This window comes from Schistocerca gregaria, unplaced genomic scaffold (assembly GCF_023897955.1).
Source record: "Schistocerca gregaria isolate iqSchGreg1 unplaced genomic scaffold, iqSchGreg1.2 ptg000703l, whole genome shotgun sequence".
In the NCBI taxonomy this organism is placed as follows: domain Eukaryota; kingdom Metazoa; phylum Arthropoda; class Insecta; order Orthoptera; family Acrididae; genus Schistocerca; species Schistocerca gregaria.
Window position 1 is genome coordinate 45001 of NW_026062081.1, and position 7500 is coordinate 52500.

The following is a 7500-nucleotide window of genomic DNA, read 5'->3' on the forward strand; positions in this document are numbered from 1 at the left end:
CGCCCCGTGAAGGGCGGGGAAGCCCCATCCTCCCTCGGCCCGCGCAAGGCGAGACCTTCACTTTCATTACGCCTTTAGGTTTCGTACAGCCCAATGACTCGCGCACATGTTAGACTCCTTGGTCCGTGTTTCAAGACGGGTCGTGAAATTGTCCAAAGCTGAAGCGCCGCTGACGGGAGCGATTATTCCGCCCGAGAGCATCCCGAGCCAACAGCGGCGCGGGTCCGGGGCCGGGCCAGGTAGGTCCGTCATCCGGGAAGAACCGCGCGCGCTTGCCGGGAGCCCGAGCGCCCAAAGGGGCGAATCGACTCCTCCAGATATACCGCCGAGCAGCCAGCCAGGACACCGGGGCTCTGCCCAACAGACGCGAACCGAGGCCCGCGGAAGGACAGGCTGCGCACCCGGGCCGTAGGCCGGCACCCAGCGGGTCGCGACGTCCTACTAGGGGAGAAGTGCGGCCCACCGCACACCGGAACGGCCCCACCCCGCGGCGAGTGGAAAGGCAACCGGACACGACCCCGCCGCGGATTGCTCCGCGCGGGCGGCCGGCCCCATCTGCCGAGGGCGGGGGCCAGTGGCCGGATGGGCGTGAATCTCACCCGTTCGACCTTTCGGACTTCTCACGTTTACCCCAGAACGGTTTCACGTACTTTTGAACTCTCTCTTCAAAGTTCTTTTCAACTTTCCCTCACGGTACTTGTTCGCTATCGGTCTCGTGGTCATATTTAGTCTCAGATGGAGTTTACCACCCACTTGGAGCTGCACTCTCAAGCAACCCGACTCGAAGGAGAGGTCCCGCCGACGCTCGCACCGGCCGCTACGGGCCTGGCACCCTCTACGGGCCGTGGCCTCATTCAAGTTGGACTTGGGCTCGGCGCGAGGCGTCGGGGTAGTGGACCCTCCCAAACACCACATGCCACGACAGGCGGCAGCCTGCGGGGTTCGGTGCTGGACTCTTCCCTGTTCGCTCGCCGCTACTGGGGGAATCCTTGTTAGTTTCTTTTCCTCCGCTTAGTAATATGCTTAAATTCAGCGGGTAGTCTCGCCTGCTCTGAGGTCGTTGTACGAGGTGTCGCACGCCACACCGCCAGCCGGCTGTGCACGCTACCGAGAAAGTACCGGTATGCGAACCGCCAGGCGACGGGCGCGCATCGCACGTTTAAGGAGACGCGGCCGGCCACACAGGCGACCACGACACTCCCACGTCTCCGAAGCGGGACAAACGCCGCGCGCTTCAGTATACGTAGCCGACCCTCAGCCAGACGTGGCCCGGGAACGGAATCCATGGACCGCAATGTGCGTTCGAAACGTCGATGTTCATGTGTCCTGCAGTTCACATGTCGACGCGCAATTTGCTGCGTTCTTCATCGACCCACGAGCCGAGTGATCCACCGTCCTGGGTGATCTTTTCCTTTTCAGTCTCCCACTGTCTCTTTCAAGACAGTAGCATTTGCGGGACTGAGGCGTCTGACGGCCCCTGTTCCACTATTTTTTTTTGTGTCCAACGGCCTCACAGCCGATGGGCGTCGTACGGCTCCACACCGGAGCGGACAGGCACTCGGGCGAACGTCATTCAAAACCGGCGCCAGGCGCCAGGTACCGCAGGCCAGCCGCTCCAGAGCTTCAGCGCTCGTACCACACAACAACAACACTTCCGCTAGTTTTGAGAGGCACGCGTGGTTCCGCACGCGGCGCACGGCCACTGCCGTACAGGTAGCGTGTTGCGCGACACGACACGACACGCACATCGAAAGACATGCAGTCTAGTCGGTAATGATCCTTCCGCAGGTTCACCTACGGAAACCTTGTTACGACTTTTACTTCCTCTAAATGATCAAGTTTGGTCATCTTTCCGGTAGCATCGGCAACGACAGAGTCGATGCCGCGTACCAGTCCGAAGACCTCACTAAATCATTCAATCGGTAGTAGCGACGGGCGGTGTGTACAAAGGGCAGGGACGTAATCAACGCGAGCTTATGACTCGCGCTTACTGGGAATTCCTCGTTCATGGGGAACAATTGCAAGCCCCAATCCCTAGCACGAAGGAGGTTCAGCGGGTTACCCCGACCTTTCGGCCTAGGAAGACACGCTGATTCCTTCAGTGTAGCGCGCGTGCGGCCCAGAACATCTAAGGGCATCACAGACCTGTTATTGCTCAATCTCGTGCGGCTAGAAGCCGCCTGTCCCTCTAAGAAGAAAAGTAATCGCTGACAGCACGAAGGATGTCACGCGACTAGTTAGCAGGCTAGAGTCTCGTTCGTTATCAGAATTAACCAGACAAATCGCTCCACCAACTAAGAACGGCCATGCACCACCACCCACCGAATCAAGAAAGAGCTATCAATCTGTCAATCCTTCCGGTGTCCGGGCCTGGTGAGGTTTCCCGTGTTGAGTCAAATTAAGCCGCAGGCTCCACTCCTGGTGGTGCCCTTCCGTCAATTCCTTTAAGTTTCAGCTTTGCAACCATACTTCCCCCGGAACCCAAAAGCTTTGGTTTCCCGGAGGCTGCCCGCCGAGTCATCGGAGGAACTGCGGCGGATCGCTGGCTGGCATCGTTTATGGTTAGAACTAGGGCGGTATCTGATCGCCTTCGAACCTCTAACTTTCGTTCTTGATTAATGAAAACATACTTGGCAAATGCTTTCGCTTCTGTTCGTCTTGCGACGATCCAAGAATTTCACCTCTAACGTCGCAATACGAATGCCCCCGCCTGTCCCTATTAATCATTACCTCGGGTTCCGAAAACCAACAAAATAGAACCGAGGTCCTATTCCATTATTCCATGCACACAGTATTCAGGCGGGCTTGCCTGCTTTAAGCACTCTAATTTGTTCAAAGTAAACGTGCCGGCCCACCGAGACACTCAACAAAGAGCACCCTGGTAGGATTTAAACGGGGTCCGCCTCGGGACGCGAAAGCACCCCTTCGGCTCGCCCCACCGGCAGGACGTCCCACGATACATGCCAGTTAAACACCGACGGGCGGTGAACCAACAGCGTGGGACACAAATCCAACTACGAGCTTTTTAACCGCAACAACTTTAATATACGCTATTGGAGCTGGAATTACCGCGGCTGCTGGCACCAGACTTGCCCTCCAATAGATACTCGTTAAAGGATTTAAAGTGTACTCATTCCGATTACGGGGCCTCGGATGAGTCCCGTATCGTTATTTTTCGTCACTACCTCCCCGTGCCGGGAGTGGGTAATTTGCGCGCCTGCTGCCTTCCTTGGATGTGGTAGCCGTTTCTCAGGCTCCCTCTCCGGAATCGAACCCTGATTCCCCGTTACCCGTTACAACCATGGTAGGCGCAGAACCTACCATCGACAGTTGATAAGGCAGACATTTGAAAGATGCGTCGCCGGTACGAGGACCGTGCGATCAGCCCAAAGTTATTCAGAGTCACCAAGGCAAACGGACCAGACAAGCCAATCCGATTGGTTTTGATCTAATAAAAGCGTCCCTTCCATCTCTGGTCGGGACTCTGTTTGCATGTATTAGCTCTAGAATTACCACAGTTATCCAAGTAACGTGGGTACGATCTAAGGAACCATAACTGATTTAATGAGCCATTCGCGGTTTCACCTTAATGCGGCTTGTACTGAGACATGCATGGCTTAATCTTTGAGACAAGCATATGACTACTGGCAGGATCAACCAGGGAGCTGCGTCAACTAGAGCTGAGCAGCCGGCCGCCCGGGAGTGTGTCCCGGGGGCCCGCGCGAACACGCAAGCGTCCGCTCAATTATTCTGCAAACAGGAGGAGGCCGAGCTCCCCTGCACGATACACCTCGAAACCCTCTCAGGTCCCGGCGGCGCGCAGCGCCGTCCTAGGTACTTGGTCGGTTTCGAGAGAGGCGCAATCGCCCGGAGTTAGGCGAGTAGACGGTTTTAGTGCGAACACCCTTGCTCCCAACTGAGCTTGCCGCTGCCGACAGAGGCCCGGGAGCGTGCTGTCGTGGCATTGCCGGCGGGAGACAACACGCGCCACCTATGGTGACCGGCAGCTCCAACGCCAGCGCCACACAAGGGCAAAGCCCCACTTGGGTGCAGAAGCGAACTCTCCCAGCACAGCGCACGCGCCAACACGTCCGCACAACTGCGATACAAACCACCTGCGAGAACCGCTGGGGCGACCGAGCAGCAGACGGCGTCGCGGCGCCGAGTGCCAGGCGGCGGCGCATCCTCAACGCACACAGTCCTCAATCAGACCAGCACACTGCAGATGTCCACCGCGCTTCGCACCGGGCTCGGCTGAACCAACTTTGGCCGCCAGGCGCCGCGTGCAGGGTGCGCCGCAGCGTAGCTGCGCCGCCTGCCGAGCCCGTCGGCTGGCGCTCCTGCCACTCGGCGCCCCCCACCAGCCGCCTGTTGCGCGTGCGCCCACGCAGCGCGCGGCCAACACGCCGGGCGGCCCCCCTTCACCGGCCGGGAACAGTCCCACCAAGCCACCGCCGCGTATCGCTTCATACCCACATGGGCCTAGTCACGTGTGTGGATGTGGCGGGTACCGCTGAAACAACCGGTTAATAGCTGTACCGATCGTCGCCATCACAGATTCACCTCCAGCGTGAACAACCGCTCAACAACGGATTTCCAGTTCATTTGCGTATCTTGGGCAGTAAACGTAGATGTCCACCTACATTTGCGAATTCAACAATTCTTGCATGCCAGGATGTCATGTGTCACGACACGCTACATCAGACCACATACACACTGCGACATGTGCAGAAGAGAACACGTGGAAGGTGGCCCGCGCACGTATGCGATGTCCCTTCCGCGATCCACTGTCAACCGGCATCTGCGGCATGTCCCAGATATGGAACGCGGTCCACCAGGGTAGCACTTTGTGTGAGGCAATACGACAAAGTCGGAATACACGCGTCACTACATCACACGGCTCACGCTGACCTGACCTGACTCACCGCACCACCACCCCCAGCGACCCAGGGTGACATACAATGCGTTCGTACGTTCCTCCCACACGCCTCTACGGCGTACCACAGTGCAACCTAGCTGTTATTGGGAGACGAGACAAGTAGCATCGAGCACAACATATGGAAATTGAGATTCGACACCGTTGGGCACAGCCAGCGTACGGTCACACGTATCACACTACTTCACTCTGTACGTAACTACCGATGATCGGTACAGCGTGTGGGTTACGCGTACGACATCAGCGGACAATGGACACAGACCATACCACGACGTACACTGAGGGCGTCGACATCTGAACGCAACTGAACAGCTGCGAGGCTCATTTAACACTCAAACGCCAGACCGACCAGCTTGAGAGGACGGAGACACAAAGAGAGGGGCAGAGGGGGGGGGGGGGCGATATAGTCCAATTGCAGTACAATTGACAGTGGATAGCGGGAATATGTGGAAAGTAAGCAACACTCGCAAGACATCTACATGAGGATAACAACGACACCAGAGATTCCGAGCAGTGAACTATGTTAGGCAAAGGGACAACGTGGGTTAGGTTAAGGGACAACGTGGGTTAGGTTAAGGGACAACGTGGGTTAGGTTAAGGGACAACGTGGGTTAGGTTAAGGGACAACGTGGGTTAGGTTAAGGGACAACGTGGGTTAGGTTAAGGGACAACGTGGGTTAGGTTAAGGGACAACGTGGGTTAGGTTAAGGGACAACGTGGGTTAGGTTAAGGGACAACGTGGGTTAGGTTAAGGGACAACGTGGGTTAGGTTAAGGGACAACGTGGGTTAGGTTAAGGGACAACGTGGGTTAGGTTAAGGGACAACGTGGGTTAGGTTAAGGGACAACGTGGGTTAGGTTAAGGGACAAATTGAGTTAGGTTAAGGGACAAATTGAGTTAGGTTAAGGGACAAATTGAGTTAGGTTAAGGGACAAATTGAGTTAGGTTAAGGGACAAATTGAGTTAGGTTAAGGGACAAATTGAGTTAGGTTAAGGGACAACGTGGGTTAGGTTAAGGGACAAATTGAGTTAGGTTAAGGGACAAATTGAGTTAGGTTAAGGGACAAATTGAGTTAGGTTAAGGGACAAATTGAGTTAGGTTAAGGGACAAATTGAGTTAGGTTAAGGGACAAATTGAGTTAGGTTAAGGGACAAATTGAGTTAGGTTAAGGGACAAATTGAGTTAGGTTAAGGGACAAATTGAGTTAGGTTAAGGGACAAATTGAGTTAGGTTAAGGGACAAATTGAGTTAGGTTAAGGGACAAATTGAGTTAGGTTAAGGGACAAATTGAGTTAGGTTAAGGGACAAATTGAGTTAGGTTAAGGGACAAATTGAGTTAGGTTAAGGGATAATCTGGTACAACCACAGTTAGGTTAAGCGATAATCTGGTACAGCCACAGTTAGGTTAAGCGATAATCTGGTACAGCCACAGTTAGGTTAAGCGATAATCTGGTACAGCCACAGTTAGGTTAAGCGATAATCTGGTACAGCCACAGTTAGGTTAAGCGATAATCTGGTACAGCCACAGTTAGGTTAAGCGATAATCTGGTACAGCCACAGTTAGGTTAAGCGATAATCTGGTAAAACCACAGTTAGGTTAAGCGATAATCTGGTAAAACCACAGTTAGGTTAAGCGATAAAGTTGGTTAAATTTGGTATTGTGTGGGAAGGGGGCAGAGAGGGGGGGGGGTGGATAGTGGTGGCAGTACGCGGATGCCTGAGTCACCGTCAGATACGTCACGTCGGTTCGATGCTTGTAGCAAGAGGCTGGCGGGTCTGTGTCTCTCACTTCTGCAATTTTTCATGTGGTATAACACGAGGGCGGGTGGTGATATTTGGTGCCCCTCTGTGTAGGATGTGTGTTGGTGGTGTTGGTTTATCTGAGCAATGGTAGTTGTCGGAGGAGTGTGGTATTGTGCTTTTATAGGTGGACCTACTGGTCTGGTTATCATAGTGTCGACGGTGCAATGTGGCAGAGAGGGTGCACTCGACATTGTCGCATTCCAGATGTTTACGTATTGTGTGTCTCCGTTGCAGGCCGAGAGTAGTGCATGTTCGAGTGTCTGGCTGACGTGCGATTCACGTTGTGTGCCCAGTCTTACAGCACGTATAGGGACATTCGCATAAATCATCTATATGTGGCCTTGCATCATTTACTAAGCAGTGCCGTGAGACGACCGAACTATTAGGAAAGTACTGATGTACCGCATAATGTTTACCTTCCACCACACGGCGAGTATCGACTGTGCCCAGCGTTGCCACCGCAGGCAGCGGTCACCGTCACCATTGTGCGGCGGAACGGAACATCTATATCCTCAGAGGAGCACTCTTTGCCGCCGGGCGTCAGGTCTCGCGGCCTGCCGGCCAGCGCCCATGACGAACTTACTGCATGTATAGGGACAGCGGGAATTTGGCATACTTGATATAACTCTTCATGAGACGCAAGATATAGGGGTGGATTGCAACTTACGACTGCGAGAAAAGTCCGCCGTTCATCCGCCGGAGTTGCGATTTCGGCGGGGCACGTACGGTCGCGGGTGGAGCACTTGGTGCGGCGTACGCA

General features: G+C 54.7%; 3 non-coding genes across 3 annotated transcripts in view; all 3 read right to left on the bottom strand.

Moving 5' to 3' along the window:
* Window positions 1–1060, bottom strand: part of LOC126320114 (large subunit ribosomal RNA) — a 4222-nt gene extending 3162 nt beyond the window's left edge. Inside the window, exon 1 of the ribosomal RNA XR_007557871.1 lies at window positions 1–1060. This exon is cut by the window's left edge and continues 3162 nt beyond it. This is a non-coding gene — a ribosomal RNA (large subunit ribosomal RNA).
* A 188-nt stretch (window positions 1061–1248) lies between these two features.
* Window positions 1249–1403, bottom strand: LOC126320170 (5.8S ribosomal RNA). The gene has a single exon (XR_007557917.1). It is a non-coding gene; the product is annotated as a 5.8S ribosomal RNA (ribosomal RNA).
* A 368-nt stretch (window positions 1404–1771) lies between these two features.
* Window positions 1772–3664, bottom strand: LOC126320176 (small subunit ribosomal RNA). Its single transcript, XR_007557922.1, has one exon. It is a non-coding gene; the product is annotated as a small subunit ribosomal RNA (ribosomal RNA).
* Window positions 3665–7500: the final 3836 nt, after the last annotated feature.